The sequence below is a fragment of the Lissotriton vulgaris genome, chromosome 2_1, assembly GCF_964263255.1.
Source record: "Lissotriton vulgaris chromosome 2_1, aLisVul1.2, whole genome shotgun sequence".
Classification (NCBI taxonomy): Eukaryota; Metazoa; Chordata; class Amphibia; order Caudata; family Salamandridae; genus Lissotriton; species Lissotriton vulgaris.
Window position 1 is genome coordinate 1,495,007,770 of NC_141687.1, and position 22,242 is coordinate 1,495,030,011.

Consider the following 22,242-nt stretch of genomic DNA (forward strand, 5'->3'; position numbering starts at 1 on the left):
TCCAGAACGCGTAATCATTTTTTCAAAATATATGAATATTTGATTTCTGGAAAAAAAAAACTTTAAGAGTGTTGTTCCTAACTATTTCCATTGAAATTCGACTGCTGACTTCTCTCCCTCTTTATTGATGAGGAAAATAACTTTTAAGTGCTGAAAAAAATTACCATGCAAAGACTAAGACTAAGTTAGAGGAGATGGAGGCATTAAGGGCCCGCTTTTTGTAGAAAGGGGCAGAAAGAGGCAGAGGGTGATGTCGGGTGGGACAGGGCGGTTGTCAGGTAGGACGTCCTGCATAGGGGGCATGAAGGGAGGGATGTTGCAGAGGAGGTGAGAGAGGGTGTCTCGAAGCCAGGTAGGGACGTCCTGTATTGGGGTGGAGTGGGTATCTCAGGTGGCATGATGCTGCAGTGTAGTTCCTATATTCCCAATAGGCTCTGCACATTAGAATAATATATCCTATAGATGTGACATAGGACTGAGGTCAGTATGTCTCTATTGAATATACTCAACTAATTGTGAGTGCCAGCTAGCTCAAAGGTCACTAGAAACTTTCTTGAATACACAAGAAGGGATTAGTTTCAGACAACCGCCTAAACATGACAACTTTGTTCCACTAAGATTGAAACAAATATCTTCATAGTCGTGGAAACAATAGATAACTATTTTACTCAGTCAATCGTGCATGCTTTGTTTCTACAGAGTTGCAGAGAAATAGTGAGACAGGCGTTTTCAATAAAATGATTTTTTGAGCAGTCTTCTTTTTCATGCAAGAGAGTTGAACTGCTACAACCGTTAGACAGAATGCAAAGTAAAATGCGTACAGTGAGAATAGTATTATGAAACAATACTGTAATAACATTGTCTAGTGCTATGACGTAAAAATACATACATAAATAATGCAGACTAAAATACTCAACTGGTGTTTCTAAAATATGCCTACCCCAATGTACCTAACCTAGGTCTAGTACTAGGGAAGAAGTAAGTGCTGTTTTGCATAGGTTTAGTTTTTGCTAAGAATTTCCTAAAGGTTTCTCTAGGTTCTAATCAGCTCCATACCTTTAGAATGAAGGAGGTTGGTATTTCTGTCTCGGACTCGATTTCCCAACAACCCGCAAGGGGAGTCAGAAACACTGGAGCTGAATTCTCGGCAGAGAAGGACAGCTTCTTGTCAGTGCGTCAGCTGGAGAGTCGGCTTCCTTCGGCACTTGCTGTAGCAGCTGCGTCAGGCAAGTAGGTAGTCGAACTGCACAGAACCACACTGTGCTTTGCTATAGCAAGTGAAGGTATATTTATACCTTGAAGGTGTTTAGGAATGCCAGCTTTGACGTAAAGTTGGGCATATGTCATGGATGAACCCCTAAGGAATAGTTGTTCATGCATAATAAATGAGTTTCTTGGAGAAAGCAATATCCAGGCTAGGGGAAGTCCCTTCTGCTTAGGAGTCTGGTGTTCAAAGAAATCGTTGTGACTTTGATGAACAGATGGAAGTAGCCATACCTGTATTTGGGTAGCATGGGCTATGTCTAAATAAGGGCTTGATTTCTATGCCTATATAAGGGCAAAGCGAATTGTACCTATATAAAGGCATGAATCGGGACAATTCATTCGGAATCTAAAACGCCATACAACACCCACTCCACATTCTTATGTACGACATTACTAAGTTCTAAACTCATGAAACATATCTAAACAAGATGTGTTAAAACCCACCCAAAACACATAAAAATGCAATGGTACTGGTTGTACACAAAAGATGCTTTGGTGATGTAAGCATATAAAGCAATGGTTTATTCTAAGCATATAGTTGACTTTTGTAAATTCTGTCTCAATGAATCACGAAAAAATACATTTATGAAATGGCTCATAAATACAGAAGAAAAGATGTCCGAAACAATTTCATGTCAGATTACATAGAACTGTTTGTGTATGTGGACAAGGTCAAATATTGTTTCTGGAAGTTTTTCAAAGAATTCTTGTTCTCTATGAATAGTTCTACTTGAAGCAGATCACTTTGTGCCCAAAAAAAGGTAAAAATAGACATTTTGAAAAAAAAAATAGTAAAAAGAGTCCCAAAGTTAGAACTTGGGGGCATATTACCAACAACTAGCGATAATTATCGCTATGTTGGTTTAGCGGCGATATTTTTAACGCAGAGCTGCGGCGATTTTTGTCGCTTAGGAACCTTGCTATTATCAAGGTTTATCTCCTACGCGATAAAAATCGGCCGAAATGCATGAATATCGCTGAAAAGTCCGCTATATTCATGCATTACCGAGCTAATGCTCTTTGCCATGTTATCCACCTACCATTGGATAACATGGCTAAGAACTGCTCAGGGGCAGGTGTTAGCTTTTGGAGATATTCGTGCTTAGCGCGAATATCTCCAAAAGTTGGTAATAGGAGATAGCGATGTTAGCGGCTGTTTCCAGTCGCTAACATCTTGGCACGTCCACTTTGCATGTCATTAGTGATAAATATCACTGAAATGCAAAGCGGGGCCCAAGATGGTCGCTATCTCCTACTAGCTGTCGCTCACTGGTGTTAGCGACAGCTAGGTAATAGGGAGATAATTTTATCTCCGCTTTCTTGCCTTTTAAAGCCAAAAAAGTGGAGATAAACCCCCTTGATAATATGCCCCTTTGTTTTGAAAAAATGAAGGTCGAATTCAAAGTATCTCAGAACACTGAGTGCCTAACAAAAGTCATTGTTAGCGTTTGGGGAAAACATCAAATCTTCTAAGTCTGTAAAAAAGTTGTCTACCATTGTCGGTGAAAGTTGGATTACCTCGTTTAAAATATTAACCACACATAGATGTGTAGCATTGCCTTCAGCATTGGTCGCATCAGCAATGTTCAAGTCGGATGTTACCTGTTTGCCTGTAGTTTCCTCTCCTATCTCACCATCAGCATTTTGCGTCTGTGAGATCTCAATGAATGCCGTCATCAAAATTGGTAGCCGCTTGGGACAACACTGCGCATTGGCCGTTACCAGGTCCAGAAAATTATCAACATCCTTTGGCATGCCTGATGGGAGTGTGAGACATGTGCCTAACATGCATTCTTCTCCGCATAGCAAGCAGCGTAGAACAGGTAAGATGCAATCTTACCATATTGGTCTGAATGACAGAAACCATGTGATATTTAATTCTCGTGGACGAGTTAATCCCAAAATTTGGACGATGCGCTTACGACACTTCATCACCAGTACATTTTCTCCATGGAGAACTGGGTGTCGCTGGTGAATAGGCCTGCCATATGGCAGCAGTAGGAGCAAAAATAGAATCCCTGCAGCGAGTCCCAAAATGAGTGCACGAAGTTTGGAAATATTCCTAGGACTGCTTCAAAAGGTGCTAAGAGTCCAGAAAATACGGTCCTAAATACATGTACAATACCACTCATATCAGACATGTTTAAGATACGACTTAACATTTCTGAGAAATGTACAGGGCAGTTTGTAGTTAATAGGGCATGTATCTCGGCAGAAGTCCTTGCAACTTGCAGATCATAGGCTTCTTTGGCCGAGTTCAGTGGCTCCGTTTTTTGCAAAAGAATGGCTTTCATTCTGCTTAAAGTATCAATTTGCATAGAAGAGATGTTCAGTGAAGGCCATAACAGCGACTCCCTGTCTGTCTTGGTCTTTGGACACAATACTTGCATACAGCAAATGACCCTGGCTGACACAGTTACTAGATATGGTAAACCTGGCAACACGCCATAGCAGCTGTGATTGTTCAACATGAGCTGGTGAACCTTGCAAATGGCAGGATAAGTTGGTAGAGGAACCATTGCAGGCCCCGTGTAAATTAAACCGCTTAGTGCGTTTTCACAATTTTTACCACTAATAAACACTTCTCTTCTCCCACTCCAACATCTGTGTGTGTACGATAATTCCCAGGATGAATTGATGTATTATTTACCCAACCTTTCATATGTGCCTGCTGGAATATGTTTTAGGCAGCACTGAAAATTGAAAATTGTAACAGGCAGAGTGATTGTTCCAATGTATAATCCATTAGGTAGCTGGCTTTTCAGCGACAGTAAATGGCAATCTTTCCAGTTTTTCAATGCTCAGCACCGTATAGTCTGCTCCCCTTTGTGCCAGTTTGATATCTTTATCAGTGAGATTGAATTCTGAAAACAGTATTGATTATACACCAAGGCACATATCCTGAACGTAGGTTTTGCAACGTCCAGCCTAATAGCATGATAGAACGTAATTGCGACTGACCTTGTTGCAACATGACTAAGTCCTGTTCCATGATATCTATGGCAGAAGACACTATGCTGTCCAATGAATATATCCTGGATGACAGAGTCGTTTACCCATTGTCAACCACGGAGAGAGTTTTCTCTAAATTAATACAGTCAAATTCCCGTATTCTTTCTGCAGTCTCTGCTTGCGTAATCTTCCATACTTCATTATAAGCGGGGCGGCTCCTCCACATGGGCGTCAGAGAGTGGCCCCACTGCTTTCTTGCAGTGCCAGAAGCAGAAATGTACCATTTTACGTTTCTGCTTCTCGCACTGCGAGAAAGCAGAAGTTGCCTGTTTGGGGAGGGTGGGTGGGCGGGTCGAGTGGCTACCCCAATGTTATGGGTGCAGACTGTTTGGTCGGCTCCAGGGCTGACCAAACCAGTCATAGCACTCTCTGTTTTCTTCATGTAGGCTGCTGATCAGCCTGCATGAAAAAAAATGGCCTCCCCATTGACACCTGTAAGGACGGCGTCCTAGCCAATCACAATGCGTGATTGGCTTAGGGGAGGAGGTTGCCTGTGGAAAAGCAGGACCGGCCAGGGCGGCAGGAGCTCAGGGGGGGCGCGTGACTGGGGAAAGGTACGTTTAATTCATTGCAATTAAACCCCTGGCAACTGATGCCTAGTTATTCAAGGCGCATTTGGCCCGCCCCTCTGTTCCTAAAAGCCTGCTTTTGTTTTCTCACGGTGTGAGCGACTCCTGTGCATACAATGTGTGGTTTAATTATTGTGAAACATTAGGCTTTGTACCCCGGCTAAGAAGAGATATTCTGAGAACTGGACCTCGTTAAATACCCATTATTCATAGATAAAGACATTTTGATTTTTCCCGTACATTTTCATTCTGTCCTATTTTGGTGTTAGGGCCTGTTTCTGTGTGGTTTTTTTCTACTATCCATCTGTCTGTCTGAGTGTTCAAGGTTTTACTGTTTAGCCTGCGCACATCCTTGAGCCCGCTTCCAGTAGCCTAATTAGATTCATTTTAATGCACCTTTGTCAGATTTATGAGGCCTCCAGTACGTGTGCAGATGAATAAGCTAAGTGTTTTACAACACCGGCTGTGCAACTACTGTTGAGCTCTTTTCCGGTTACACCACGGCCTGTGGGGAGAGGGTCTTTCAACAGCTGTGTACTTCGCCAAAGGTAAGTGTGACGTGGTTGCTACTTTGACAGGAGGCGCCTCAAGCACCGGCCTTCTTTGGTGTGAGCTGCGGACTCCATAGCTTATGCCTTCCGTGGACGGGGTGTCAAACGGTGTTCTACAGACCGAAAATAAGGATGTTGTCCATGTGGTTTTTTTTTTGCTAATGTACTGCAGCAACTCTGGTTTTATTTGTTTCCTCTGTTTTTCTGAAGTCACAACAAGTTGTCTCTGTGTTTTTTTGTTGTTGCCCCATCAAATGTGTGTGCCTCTCTGTTTTGCTATTTAATTAAGTCATAGAAATGTCAAGGTTTATTCCATTCGGGGTAATGTGAAAATGAGATGTTTAAGTACAAGTTTTCATGCACCCAAAAAACTGGAAGAGTTTTACATATTTGTGATTTCCTCTGCTAACAGTATATGCTTTTGTGTATTTATGCTGTCCACGCGTTTGCTTTTCTCAGAAGGTGCAGAGAGATGTGTCTTTACGGGTATGCTGTGCTGTTATTTCACAGTGTGAATTCGATTCTGTGACTTGAATTCAAGGTGTGTTGTTAATTCTGTTTTGCCATGATTTTAATGCTGTTTTGTTTCTGTACACGTTTACAGCGCTTGCACACTGACATTGTATCGTTTTGTGCTGTGAAGTCACAGTGAGCTATTACTGTTGGTTTGCTAAGTTATATGTCGCAGTAAAATCATGTTTCTGTAGGTTCACTCATACCTATGGAGTTTTTACATAAGGCTGGCCAAGAGCAACAGTAGAAGTGTAGGGCATTCCTTGGTGCTTCTGGCAAAGATTGTCCTCTATAGCTCATAAAAATTAGCAATTTCTTAAATGATAAATAATTCAATTGTATTGCTTTATTAACCTTTCTGCTTTCTCAAATTTGCTTTAAAATGCACCATTTGACCACTCTTTTCTCAAAATGTTCTCCTCCGAGGCCGCGGAGGTTGTTCAGGCTCGCTTGCTACGCTTGCTTGCCGCAGTCGGACCAGCAACAATTTGACGCCTCACAACTTTCATTTTTTTTTTTTTTAAGTTTTATTGTTTTATTGCAAGGAAATACAGCAATACATAATGAGCAAAATAACACAATATATTCTTAAAATACATAACAGATTATAGCAAAGAAAAAAAAAGAGAAGAAAAAAAAAGAAAGAATAAGTAAAGCAGCAAAATAAATTAAATGCATTCTGCAATTGGTGCCCAAATTTTCTCCCCCATGGCTATTTTTTTAACCCCCTTTAACTTATATATATCAGATTCAATATTGTGCATAAATAATAATTTTTTTCGCGCCACATAAAAAATGAAGGCGGATCCGGGCTAATCCATTCCTTAGTGATGCAAGATCTAACTGCAGCCATACAGAGAGAAAAGCAACAAAGAAAATGATACTTAGTAATGAATGTGGTGGATGGAAAGTTCCTTATTTTCTTTTCTATTATTTATCTGCCGCATTGCAATACATAAGCCCCTTAATTATGGGAGATAGAGTGGAAGTGTTGGACTGCCAGACTCCGTCAATTTATCAAATGATTATGGGTGAGAAAGCTAAGGGCAGTTTTTTGAGGATTGTAGAGCTCAGTTATTACAAGAAAACCAAATATAAGATACTGAAGGCAGCCTTTGGAGTCTGGCAAAAAGTCCGAAAACATATAAAACTAAGGAAACTAAACTTCTACACTCCCTTCACATCAAAGGACCTCTTACCAGAATTTTTTTATGATTTAACCATGTATAGATGGCAGCAGAAAGGAATAAGGTATCAGGGTGATCTATTTTATAATGACCAAATTGCTTCATTTCAGGATTTAATGAACAATTTTTCTGTGGGAAGAAATGACTTTTTTAAATTTCTTCAACTGCGAAGCTTCCTACAGAACCATCCTTTAATTCCTCCAGCCAAAATTCCATTGTTAGAGCTTTTGCAAACAAAACCCCGTATAGGAATTATTTATTCAAGCTTAATTCAGGAATATGGGGATGATTTAGGACAATGTCAGTTGAAATGGGCTAACAGTTTAGGCATACCTGATGTTGATATTTTATTGTCGATTAAAATGGCTTCAGATTGTCTTACAACAGGGATGATGAAATCCCAACATTTTATGTGTATCCATAATCTTTATTATACTCCAAGCAAAAATGTTAAGTGGAGCACGACGGCAGGTACGACCTGCAGCCGGTGCGGGCTATATGCAGCTGTTGAATTACACATGTTTTTTTTGTGTCCTAAACTCTCAATGTTGTACCAACATATTGAAACTTTTTTATCTATTATTCTGAAATGTGAGTTTAAGATAACTGCGGAATTGTCATTGCTTGGTATAGATCATACTGTTATTAGGCTAAGACCAATTTCCTACTTTCTATTTCTCTGGACGCCTCACCACTTTCAAATGTCACCAGCCACCACTGATAATAAGCAGACTAGATACTAGCCTATATAAAACATTTATGACGCAGTGTTTTTGGTCCTAGTAAGAATTCCCTAAGATCAGCGCCATCTTTAAGTAAAGATAAGTGTTGTTTAACATCCTTGAGTGTAGATCTATGTAACCATTCGAGGCACAGTTTTCCTACACTATATGTTGTAACTATTCCTAGATGCTGTCTTTGAACATATCTTGGGTCTGGCCTATTAATTGTGAAACCATGTGTTTTGTCCAGGAATCTATCTTGACAGTTGTTTGTGTCAGTGGGCCAGATCAACCACTTTTTCCAATCTGGATCTGTTCTGTTGTGATGCAAAATAGTATGTACGTCAACCTCCCCCTCTGAAGTGTTACTACCAGATGTAGGTATGGACCGATTGTTCATGCCTTTAATCTTGGCTAACCCAAGACAAGACGTATGTTAAACAGTGTCATTCAAAAACATAATTTGCTCAGGGATGATACAGGCTCTAAATAAAACTTCTACGCCCTGTACCTGCCAATCTTTTGTGCCCCAAACAGTTTTGTCTCTATGTTGTCTTTCCAAAAGCCGAAACTTAGTTTAGACATTTGAGAGTAAAAGGCTGCAAAATACATTTGTTTGGTATTTGTCAACATACTTTTCATGCCTGTTTTGTTCACATTTCTAAATTTTATTTATTTATTTATTCAGTCACTTGTAGAGCGCGAACAGCAACCCCTAACAGGGGTGTCCCGGCGCTGACAGCGTGAGTGGTCCTAGAGGGTCAAACAGGAAGTTCCAACCAGCTAGATCTGGGAGAAAAAACAGGTTTTAAGTTTCCTGCGAAAAGCAACCTCGGATGAAAGGAGTCTGAGTTCTACTGGGAGGGCATTCCACAATCTGGAAGTGGCTACAGCAAATGCCCTACCGCCTGTGCGAGATAGACGAAAACATGGGCAGAACATAAGCCCAAGATGGTTGGATCTAAGATCCCTTGTAGCTAAAGATCGTCTCATTCGGAGCCTTAGGTATGCCGGACCACGACCATTGAGGGCTCTGAAAGCAAGGACCAAGGCCTTGAACTGGATACGGATTCTCACAGGTAGCCAATGGAGTTTGGCCAGATGGGGTGAGATCGAGTGGCGGTATGGGATGTTGCAGATCAGCCGGGCCGCAGAATTCTGCACTAATTGCAGTTGATTCATGAGATATGCCGGGGCGCCAACATATAGACTGTTAGAATAGTCCAGATGAGATGTGATTAGAGCGTGTACTACTGCTCTGCGGGAATCAAGAGGTAAAAAAGGAATGATTTTTTTAATCATTCAGAGTTTTCCGAAGCAAGCAGATGACACCTTATTAATTTGGGACTTGCAAGACAGTGCTGTGTCAAATTGAAAACCCAGGTTGCGGGCGGCTAGCACCGGCACAGGGGGGGATTGAGTTGAGATGGCCACCAGATATTCGAGGGGATGGGAGATTTTTGATTAAAAAATAGCACCTCAGTCTTGTTAGTATTCAATTTTAAATTGTTGATGGACATCCATGAGGCGATGTTAACCAGACAGTGGCGGAAGTCTGCCATGGAGCTGTCAGAGTGATCCCTAAAAGAAAACACAAGCTGAGTGTTGTCAGCATAAAAGATCACTCTGACGCCCCATGCCTCGACTAACTCCGCCAAAGGCCTCAGGTAAACAATAAATAAGAGAGGACTGAGGGCAGATCCCTGCTGAACCCCCCATCTCAATGTTTTTTTAGATGAAACAAAGGGTCCGAGGGAGACCTGTTGAGATCTATTTGACAAAAAAGATTTCACCGAAGCCAGGGGAGTTCCACCAACACCTACCTCCTGTAAGCGAATCAGTAGAGTGTTGTGCGAGATGGTATCAAATGCAGCGGATAGGTCGAGGAGGACCAACATGGCCTCCTCGCCCCTATCCACACACTCGCGGATAGATTCAGACACTTCCAGCAAAGCTGATTCTGTGCTAAAATCAGGCCTAAATCCTGACTGAGTGTCATGAAGGAGGTGATTGGTTTCTAGATATTCAGAGAGCTGCTCCTGAACCGCTTTCTCCAGCATTCCCAAGGTTATTACCAGTGTTCTGTGCTGCGATCTCTATTGCAGTGTAGGCAGTTAATTACCAATGTGTTAATGTGTGCATTCATTGCTGGTCACCAGTACATCTCCTTTAATTCTATTTTTATATTGTTTTAGAGATCCCCAGATGTACAGACTCTCTCCCAAATGTGCTTTGTATATCAAAGCTACTCTACATTTCTTGTTTGGAATTACCCTATCCCCCACTCCAGGGATTCGAGCAAAAGGAACGGAGTTTGCATCAATTATATATGAATGGAAATGTATTAGGGAACGCTGCACCGCTGCCTTTGCTTGTGGCATTGACAGCTAGTATTATTTCACTGTTTATATTTGTTTTTGAACTAGTGATGGCAGCTACGGAAGCCGTTTGCACAGCTGCCTTCGCGTCTTCATCAGCCAATGAATTCCCTGCAACGTGAACTCCATCAAGTTGATGACTGAGCGTATGTATCACATGAGTGTTTTGTAGTCCTTGTCGTAACTGAACTACTTGTTCCCAAAGCAGCTTATGATTGATTGTGCCACCTTTTGCATCTTTGTAACCGTGTTGAATCCAGTTCTGCAAGTATTCATTGTAAGATTGAATACAATAATACAAATCGCACACTATGATTGTGGGGAATTCACAATCTATATTTTCAAGTGCCATCTTGAATGCTTGTAGTTCAGCTCGCTGAGCTGTACAATCACCTAGAGATTGAGTTTTAGTGACCATTGGTCCGAATTTGCCATTGCACCAGCGACCTTTAACGATCGTGGACGCCGCACTAAAGGCTTGTTTTCCCCCCGTAGCGGGTTGAGCTGATATGTCAGTATAAATTATACATTCATACTGCTCTAGAGGCAGAATTTCAGTAGGCAGAGGACATTCTTGTTCGTATTGTAGAAATGCTTGTGTTTTCAAATAAGGATCAAAAACGTATTCAACGTCTGTTGCAGCAAGATAATTAACCCATTGTATCCATCTCAGATGTAAAGCTTTAGCATTTGGAATGCTTTAGTCACCGCCTCTAACCCCTTCCATGCTGGTGACGAACCCCAGCCGTCATGCACCACGGTGCTCGTGTGCTGATGACGGCTGGGGTTCGTCATGGCCCGCCCCTGTTCGTTTGTTTACCGCACGGGGTCGGAAACGGTCCAGCAGGGAAGGGGCTAAGGCAGGTACAGGTGTAACAACCATAATGAGCTTAATAATAATAATAATAATAAAGGGGTTTATAAAGCGCCTGGTGACGCCTCCCGGCTTATCCCCGCGCTGTGGAGAAGGGTCAGAGTGCAGTAGGAGGGAGAGGGCCTAAAGGGCAAATAGGTAAGTTTTTAACAGTTTTCTGAATGTGGCTTCATTGTTCGCTAGCCTAATATTGGTGGGAAGGGAGTTCCATTTGTTGGCTGCCAGTGAACGGAAAGAGTGACCTCCCATTCTGGATTTTTTTATACGGGGGATCATGAGGAGGCCCTTTCCCATCGAGCGAAGGGCTCTGTTAGGCTCGGAAGGAACGGCTAGGTCAGCCTAGTAGGACGGTGCTTTATGAGAGATGATTCTATAGCACATGAGGAGTGCTTTAAAAAGAATTCTCTTCCTAATAGGCAACCAGTGAAGGGTTGCCAGGGTGGGTTTAGAAGCAACTCTTCTAGGTAGTCTCAGCACTAGTCGTGCTGCTGAGTTTTGTAACACCTGCAGTCTCCTGACGTTCTTTTCCGAAGTTCCAAGAAGAAGCACGTTGCCATAGTCCATGCGAGAGGTTACTAGGGCCTGAGTCATGGTACGCCTGGCCTCCAAGGGGAGGAGGTCCAGGGTGCGGTTGAGAGTTTTCATGACCCCAAAGCACTTCCCTACAATTTTATTTACATGGCTGTCAAATGAAAGCTTGGTATCCACCCAGACACCTAGGTTCTTTGCTTCCCTGCCAGGAGTGGGTAGAGACCCCAGACAGGGTGGCCACCAGTCTTTGGTCCAGCTAGTGTCCTTACCTTCAATTATTAACACTTCAGTTTTAGAGCCGTTAAGTTTGAGGCAGTGTTGGGTCATCCAGTCTGCCAGATCGCTCTTACAGGTTTTGAAATTTTCGGCAGCCAAGGAGGGATCTTGGGACAGGGAGATCAGCAGTTGGGTATCGTCGGCGTAAGAGACTAGCTCTACGCCGTACGATTGGACCACCCCTGCCAGCTGGGCCATATAGAGGTTGAACAGGGTGGGACTCAGGGCAGAGCCCTGAGGTACCCCCTGTTCTAAAGCTATGCTGTCCGAGAGAAAATTGCCTCTCTGAACCTGAAAGCACCGGTTGATTAGAAAAGCTTTCAGCCAACCCAATGCCTCCCTGGTGACCCCAGCTTTGTTTAGACACTGTAGCAAGATGGAGTGTGCTACAGTGTCAAACGCGGCACTGAGGTCCAGCATAATGAGTGCCATGGACTTACCCTCATCTGCTCCTTCCCGTAAAGTTTCGGTCGCTCTCAAGAGCGCTGTCTCTGTAGAGTAGCCCGACCTAAAACCAGACTGAGAGCTATGTAGAGCATTTTGAGATTCGAGGTGGGCCATGAGTTGAGTGTTGGCTATTTTCTCTGCAACTTTAGCTAGGTAGGGTAACAGAGATATAGGTCGTAAATTCTCTAGGGTGTCCAGGCTCACATTGGGTTTTTTTCTTTATAGGAAGTACGATTGCTTTCTTCCAGTCTTCAGGCAGACAGGCTGTGGAAAAGGAAACTTGGAGCACGTGTCTAAGGTACGGCTCTAAGACAGCTAGACTAGCTACCACTACTTTGGGAGGAGCAGGATCCCGAGGGGAGCCTGATTGAATGCTTTGGCAGGTTTTCACGAAGATTTCCGGGGGAGGGACCGTAAAATTACGTAGGCATGAATCTGTGGGAGCGGCATCTTCCCTCTCAACAAAGTCGTGGCCTGATATTATGTTACCAGAGAAGTTGGCATAAATGTCAGTGGGTAACTGGACATAATATCGACTACATAATATCGAATGGACAAAATATCGACGGAAAAATATCGACATTACCTAAATATCGACTATAGGAATATCGTTGGACAAAATATCGACTGTAAAAATGACCCAAAAATATCGAATACAAAAATATCGACTCAAAAATATCGACCAGACAAAATATCGAAATATACTGAAAGTAAAAAATATCGAGAAAATGTTAGAAAATATTTTTTTTATAAAATAATATATATATAATATATAAATAAATAGTACTTAATGTTTAGGAGCGGGTTGTGGGTTTATAGGGGAATAGGGTGGGAAGTAATTTAATAATAATTAATTATTTTATATATGTTTGGTAATTGTTTTAATTTGATTTTAATTGGTAATTAATTAATATTAATTAGTTAATTGTTTAATTGATTATTTAGCATATAATTTAATTGATTAATTGATTAATTAATTATTAATATTTATTATTTTTATGAATTGATTTGTATATGATTTTAATTGATATATTGGTTATTAATTATTAATAATTAGTGATTTATTTTATGAAGAATTAGCATATTATTTACATTTATAAATTGCTAACACATTAATTATAATTAGTTAATGATGTAATTAATATATTGCATGTCATTTAAAAAAATTAATTGGTAATTAATTTATAATAATGACTTAATTAAATTAATTGGATACATTTAAATGTAATGTGTTAATTTATGTTGATGTTAATTAATTAATTAATTGGAATTAAACAATATTAATTAATCAAAATTATTATAATAGCTAATGTGATAATATATTTTATTATTGTTTTTGTAAAATAATGTTTTTTTTTATATATTTATGTTTAATGTTGTGTTCATTATTATTTATAGTGTTCTGGCTCAGTTTCATAGTTTTTGTTATAGGTTAATTTTTTAGGGTTCAGGGTCATTTTTCTGTTCGTGAGTAAAGGTGGATTTAGTGGGATTTGGGAAATTTTAAATTTTTTGGCTAAATGGTTATTTTTGAGGTTCAGGGTCAGTTTTCAGTTATTGTGTAAAGGGCTATTTGTAGGGTTCAGGGTCAGTTTTCAGTTTGTGGGTAAAGGGGTATTTTTAGGGTTCAGGGTCAGTTTTCAGTTTGTGGGTAAAGGAGTTTTTTAGAGGTTCTGGGTCAGTTTTCAGTTTGTGGGTGAAGGGGTATTTGTAGGGTTCAGGGTCAGTTTTCAGTTTGTGGGTAAAGGGGTATTTGTAGGGTTCAGGGTCAGTTTTCAGTTTGTGGGTAAAGGGGTATTTGTAGGGTTCAGGGTCAGTTTTCAGTTTGTGGGTAAAGGAGTTTTTTAGAGGTTCTGGGTCAGTTTTCAGTTTGTGGGTGAAGGGGTATTTGTAGGGTTCAGGGTCAGTTTTCAGTTTGTGGGTAAAGCGGTATTTGTAGGGTTCAGGGTCAGTTTTCAGTTTGTGGGGAAAGGAGTATTTGTAGGGTTCAGGGTCAGTTTTCAGTTTGTGGGGAAAGGAGTATTTGTAGTGTTCAGGGTCAGTTTTCAGTTTGTGGGTGAAGGGGTATTTGTAGGGTTCAGGGTCAGTTTTCAGTTTGTGGGGAAAGGGGTATTTGTAGGGTTCAGGGTCAGTTTTTAGTTTGTGGGGAAAGGAGTATTTGTAGGGTTCAGGGTCAGTTTTCAGTTTGTGGGTGAAGGGGTATTTGTAGGGTTCAGGGTCAGTTTTCAGTTTGTGGGTAAAGGGGTATTTGTAGGGTTCAGGGTCAGTTTTCAGTTTGTGGGTAAAGGGGTATTTGTAGGGTTCAGGGTTAGTTTTCAGTTTGTGGGTAAAGGAGTATTTGTAGGGTTCAGGGTCAGTTTTTAGTTTGTGGCTAAAGGGGTATTTGTAGGTTTCAGGGTTAGTTTTCTGTTTGTGGGTAAAGGGGTATTTGTAGGGTTCAGGGTCAGTTTTCAGTTTGTAGGTAAGGGGTATTTGTAGGGTTCTGGGTCAGTTTTCAGTTTGTTGATAAAGGGGTATTTGTAGGGTTCTGGGTCAGTTTTGGCCTTTAGGGTGAAGGGGTCTTTTTAGTGTTTTGGGACAGTTTTGGGTATTTTAGAGTGCTGATGTATAGTGTAACTTAACACTGATACATTAAATCTATTACACGAAAATAGCAATTATTATAACTTTACATTAGTACGCTTTATTTAGATCAAAACAATATATGTATTAGCATGTTTCCAGACAGTAGCTAGAGTGGAGTTGGAATTCTAATAATTAATTGGTTGGTGTCCAGCACCATCAGTAATATTACCTACACTGGAGTTGGATTAATAAAAAAACATTGGTCAGTCTCCACCACATTTTATGGTATTACCTTGAGTGTAGTAGGAATAGTACATAATTTTTTGCTAGTGTCCTGCAGCTTCTATGATATTAGATTGACTGGAGTAGTAATAATACATATACAATTGGTCAGTGTGCAGCACATTTGTATACATTTGTTCATTACTGTATTTTAATATTAAAAATTAATGCAACATGGATGTTTTCAAATAACTTTATTAAACATTTTTTTAATTTTTTATTGTGTACTACAATACAATCACAAACAAATATAACATCACATTTTTTTGACTTTTATTATTCACAGAATAACATATTTACATTTATATACATGTTGTCAATGTAAAAAAAAATTTTGATTACTAGATTCTTTCAGTAAATTTTACTTATTCCCATCAGTCACTTACAATTTAAAGTATTTATATAGAAATACATAAAACAATGATTTGTTATACATTTCTTACATTAATATTTAATAATGTTAATATTAATATAATAAAATATATATAATACATTTTTTTTTTCACAAGTAACATGACTATTATTACATTTGTTAGGATAAATTGAAATACAAACAAAAATTATCTTGGTGTATATTTCACAAAATGTTGATTTTACATAAAACATATAAATCGATTTGGTTGTAAAGTTTATAATTGTATAGGGAAACAATATGTTTTATTATAATATCTGGTATTGACCAAATATTAGTAAAGCAATTATATACTTTTGTTATACTTAGAAATAATTATAAAACTTTTTGTAATAATTAATAAAAATAATAATTATTTTATTAGTTATTATTATTATTAATTAATAAACATAAACATTCCTTTATTATTAACAAAAATATATACATTCACAGATAAAATAGATACTTTTTTTCAGGCCATTCTTTATATACTAAATGGTTCTAATTGTTATATTAATAACAATAAATAAGTTATATTATTTATCATTATTAATTATTACCATATACATTTATAATGTTTTATTAAAATTATACACAAAATTATTCATATAAATATACACAATAACAAAATATTTACATCTTTTATTCAAAGTCTTACATAATTATTTAATATTATTAATATATAATAAATATTATATATTAATTTATATTACATATATTTATTCTTGTTAATAAAGGAAAATTGTCATGAGTATAGTGTATTAATTTGTTACATTATACATGTGTATGTATTATATATTTTCCATATGACATTGTTTATTCTATTATCATTTTACACAAATGGGTTAAGGGGACTACTTTTTTACCGCGTAAGGTTATTGCGCTCCATTCAGGACTGGAGAAGCTCGCGGTTGGGAGTTGCTTCGCGTGGAGAGAGGTAAGGTTATTTTTAACTACAAATTATAAGTAAGTGGTCATGTTTGAGGGTATAATCGAACTCTGTAGTGTTTTTTGGTGTATGTATTAATAGTTTAAGTAGCGTTTGGGTGAAAAGTTTCCGTTATAGATGTGTCGTGCTTTTTTTCCTTCAAGTCTAATTTTTAGTGTTCGGAAATGTCTTCTTACATGGTTAATGTTCATTGTTAGTACATTTACAAATGTGAAGGGGGTATTTGTGGGTGGCTTTCGTTATGTATGTTATTTTACAGGTTTCGGTTCCTCGCATGAAAACTACATGGAAGGAAGCGTGTTTTTTAACGGAGAAACAAATGTTTAAGTTATTATGCTTATATTGTGACATTTATCTCCTATTTTTCGTGTTTGCCAGGAGCGGTTTTTACACTTTTTAAACCTTTTTCGGTTTTTTTTGAGGGTTTCGATTCGGATTGATACATTGATATGCGTGACCGTTTTTTTCAAATAGTGTGTATATAACTTTAAATCCTAAAGTGTCCACACTACTGTTTTCGGGATTTCCTGGAGCGTTTTTTTACGTTTTACATTTTATTTTCGGGTTTTTGAGGGTTTCCCATATTGGAATAGTAAGATATTGGATTGGATTGTATGGATTGATTTTTCCTTGATTGCGTCTCTCAAGTCCAAAAATTGTAAGTATTTATTTTACAATTTTGATTGGGTGGGAAATGTCGATTTTTAATGTTATGTGTATGTTATAAAAAATTATAAACATTGCATATTTGTTACGAATTTTTTAACATAAATTTAAAAAGTTTGTCAAACAAATATGTTTTATTTATAATTAATTATATATGTTTATGACATGTAATTTTTATTATTATTGTAAGAAGACATTTGTATATTTACTTTACATTTTTATAGTAGACTTTTTGCTATTATTGCCAGGTATTCTAATCCTCTAGTTGTAGGGTATAATGTGACTTGACTTTGAAGTAGTCGGAACATTTGTTGGGTTTGTTTAGTGAGTTTTGGACCTATTTGTGACACTGATTGTTCCATTCTTAGTTCCTGATAGCTTTGTTCTTTTTTCAAAGCTTCTAGAAGGTTATGGAATGTGGGTTTGCCTCTGTTTGTAGTTGCTTGGAAAGCATTATGCCACCCTTCAACACTGTTGTTGGTTTTAGCCTCTTGGTTTAAAGTACTGAGATAGACATTCCACCAAGGGATTTGGAATTTGGGCTGGCGTCGATGTCCTGATCTGTGCAACCTTCCCACCCAAGTGTCTTCAAAATAGTCTAGCAATGGTGTTAGTTTATCCTCATTCCTCTTATAATATGCGCTGTCAATTAATAAATTGTAATGTTCAGCAACATCTGTAACAGGGACGTAGGCCAGGGCTATTAACTTTTTAACTTGATAGGCAAAGGTGCTATCTGTAGAGTATAGTATACTTAAAGTAGATTTTTGGAGATGCCTCCATATACTCTGATTAAAATGATAATAGCAACCCTGGATTGCTGTGTGGGGAAATGTTCTCAAAATGCTATTAATCATAGCTAATTCGAAATCAATAATTATTTTTTCGGGAAAATAATTATTGATTTCCGTTTTGAGAACATTTAAAATTTCGGTGTAAGTTGTTTGCTGTTTGTTGGGTAGCAAACAGTAAATGAAAGGTATGTTAGAATGGTGGTATAAACCGTGGATGGAATACAGTTGGTAAAAAGGTTTTGGGCAGGGTTTAAATGTTCCATCCATCATCCATTGGGGACACTGTTGGATTTTTCGTAAATTACTTGCAGTTGCAAACATAATTATTCTGTTTGTACTGCTTTCATTATCAAAAAGAATACATTTATCTTTATTGTGTGTGATGGCCATTTCGGGTGAAATAATAATTTCCTCAAAACAAGTTGGGTTGGGTTGGGTTGTGCTAGTGAGTCGTTTAGTGCGTGCAATTGTGCGTTTCAGGGAGTCAATAGAGGGTAGTGGACCTGAAGCATGGGCTGGGATTTTTACCAGTTCTTCTTTAAGGATTTGGGTGGTGGGTTTGTCACTTTGTGTGCTAGCACTTTTAATACTTTCTAAAGCATCTCTAATTTCAATTTCTGTGACATTTGGGGGATGATTATGTTCTCTAGTAAATAGCACATTACTTTCCTCAGTAGTGGCCCTCCCATAACATTTGTTGGAGTAATACTTGGTACACTTCCAAAAAACCTTTCTACCACTTTGTCTCTCCTGACTATACACATAACCCATGTAGCATAATAGTAATTTATTTTTCTGAGACATGACAAATTCTGCACCTTCAGTCATTTTGATTTACTTGTTCTAGGAAAGAGTAGAAAGAAACAAAATCAGAACACATTTTTTTACTTTTGTGGTGCTAACATCATTATTGATGCATTTATACTTACAGTTAATCAAAGTAGTAGTCACAAAAGCAGAAATGTCTTTTCAATGATGTTCTTGTATGTATGTCTTTATTTGCTGTTGGTATGAAAATATAGAAAAGCAACGTTAATGTTTACATATAACAAACGTATTTCCTACTCAAAAGCAGTTGTCATTTTTGCTTACTAGTGCATTTGATGTAAAGATTACATATACTTACTTGTTTAAATAGTAGAATAGTAGTAATTGCTGGAGTACATCAATTTAGTACAGGTATGATCTGTAGAGTAGATAGAAGAAATAAAAGCAAAATATTATATTTTTAATACTGAACCATTTGGAAATGTAACAGATTTAAACGTATACTAACTTCTAAATATGTCCTTTTATTTGTTGTAGGTAGAATAGCTGTATGATGTATTCAGAATATCTGTAGAGGAAATATAAAATAGATAACATGTTGTTAAGAACATAGTCTGTGTTTTTTTCGGCAGTTTTAGAGAAATGACAAGTATACTTACATTTTTTACAAGCCTATTCTTGTATATTGGTATATTTTGTGTAGGATGTTTTCATATGATATGTAGAATAGATGTATGATGTTTTCTGAATATCTGTAGAGGCAATTCAAAATATATAACATGGTGTTAAGAATATAGTTAGCGTTTTTTGTGCCCACTTTTTTGCAAATTACAATTATACTTACATTTTTCAGAAGGGTATTCTTGTGTTTTGGTATAGTTGATGTTGGATCTTTCAAATGATCTATAGGGAAGATGTAAAAAGCAAGATATGTTGTTTAAAAATGTGCATTAATGAAATTGGCAGTTTTATAACAAACACATCTATACTTACATGTGTAATTAGTGTAGTTTTATCGTTTTTGCAGTAGAAATAGCACAATTTCAGTATATCTGTAAATATAATGTTTTTAAAAATTAAATACTCTTGTAAATTAGTGTTTAAAAACAGCAGTTGGTGTGTAACAGAGAATTATTATATACTTACTATCTGATTTTGCACGTGAAGAAATATGACCATGTAATAGGAATTGTGTTGGAGTAATTTCTATCAGAAAAGTAGGAAGAGATGAAAATAAAATAAGTGTAAGACTTAGGAGATGTAAGGAAAATAGTGCACTTCTAATTTAGTTTTGTTCAAAAATGCTGTGTTACTTACTTGATTAATTAGCTAGTGAGCTGGATCTTTAAAGATGTTTATTCTGCCACAAAATCTTCAGAGTGTTGGCATCTACTTTCCAGAGAGGTAGCAGCAACAAATGGTAGAATGCATGTATCCCTTTTATAGTATATGTGTTATGTGTGCTTTGATTTGATTGGTTGTAGGATGTAAGGAAGCATAGTATAGGCTAGTTTGAATTTTTTTAGTTAATTGGAGTGTTTGTTGATGTGAGAATGGTGGTATGTGGTTATTCCCGCATTAAAGCAGGTTCGTGTTTCAATGAAATATATTTATATGTGAAAATAAGTTATGAAAATGTTAGTTAAATGCAAAGAATAGTAGAAAATGATAAAATGCATGTAATAGAATGTATAGCAAATGTGGATTAATAGTAATTTTATGTAAGTAACAGGTATTATATGTGAAATGTATTTTTTAGTGAGAAATGTCTTTTATTGATGATAAAGATGGTATTTTAGAAAGAAAAGTGTACAAACATGAACTCGATATTTTTTTTTTTAACGATATTTTGGTAGTCTATATTTTTGTAGTCGATATTTTTGTAGTGTTAGGGCTAATTTCATGTCAAACGATATATTTGTAGTCGATATTTATTTAAGCGATATTCATGTATTCGATATAGTTAGTACTCGATATTTTTTACTCGATATTTTTGTAGTTTGTGTAATAAGTATATTAAGTCGATATTTTTGTCGTCGATAATTTGTCAACGATATTTTGGTAAGTCGATAATGTGCCCGTCGATAATATTTCAGTGATCCATGTCAGTGATCTTGCCTGCAAAATACTTAGCGATTTTGTTGAAAGTGTCCACCGAATCATTATGGGAAGTATTGTTCGAGGTAATTACAGAGATTTCTTTAAAGATCTTGAAGAGCTCTTTCGAGGAACTCTCTGCTTCCACGATGTGATTGTTATAGTGGGATGCTTTGGAGACTCGAATCTTTTTGTTATAGTCTTTTTGTGCTTTTTTGTAAAGGGTTTTGATTTTTGGGCAAAAATTGGTACGCCATGTTCGCTCAAGTTTTTTACATGCAGATTTGGCTAAACGTAGTTCCTGGGTAAACCACGGATTGGTTTTCCTGGCCCTCTTAGTGTTTGCTAGCGTATGAATCGGGGCAGTGCTATCTAAAGCGGTTATGATGCATTTTTGTAGCTGATTATAGGCTGTCTCACAGTCAGACCCTCCTAGAGGTCCAGCATTATCAAGTAACTTTATGAAGGTGTCAAGGGAGAAATTTTTCCATTTTCTACATTGATAGCGTTGAGCACTATCAGTGTTATCAGCAATCTGTATTTGCATCGGAATTACGAAATGATCAGACCAGGGTACCGGTAGTGGAGACAGAGGGTGTACTCCAGTCCAGTTCCCAAATATGGGGTCCAGAAAATGTCCTAGTTGGTGAGATGGGTCCTGGTTCTTAAGCTCTAGCTGTAAGGAGAGCAATTCAGACTTTATGTCCGAGGCTTCATTATCAAGGGGATCATCAAAGTGGACATTCATGTCTCCCAGCACTAGCAGTCTGGTTTTTCTTAGTGCTAAATGAGTTGCAACCTCCATAAGGCTAGATGTAAAATCGTGAAGCCTTCCTTGGGGTCGATATACAAGGACACCCGAGAGGGAGTGTTTTGGCCCTATTAAGATGGTGAAGGATCCGGCTTCACTATGATCTATCGAGAGAGGAGATAGGGAGCATTCTAAGGGTGCTTTGGTTGCAATAGCAATTCCCCCACCTCTGCCATCCTTCCTATCGAGTCTGGAGAGGGAGTATCCGGGTGGCATGGCCTCTATTATATCAGGGTCAGAATGCTCACCTAACCAGGTCTCGATAAGAAACAAGATGTTGAGATCCTCATCCTCAAGTAAATGATACATTTGAGTGCAATGTTTCCTAAGGGATCTGCAATTCAGCAGTGCCGCTTTTATCAGCCCTTTCGTATTAGATGTAGTAAGCGGTTTTTTTTAGGAGTAAAGGGACATATGGTGCAGATATGTAGCGATATAGCCTCCATAGAGTGTTTACATGGAAGGGTAGTGATGGGACATAGATCCAACAATTCTTGTCTATCATACCGTATATCGTGGGACTTAGAAGTGACAGAGTTTGTGGCCCCGCGCCCCGTCCGGCCGCGGAGGGGCACAGACGGGCTTGACTTTGG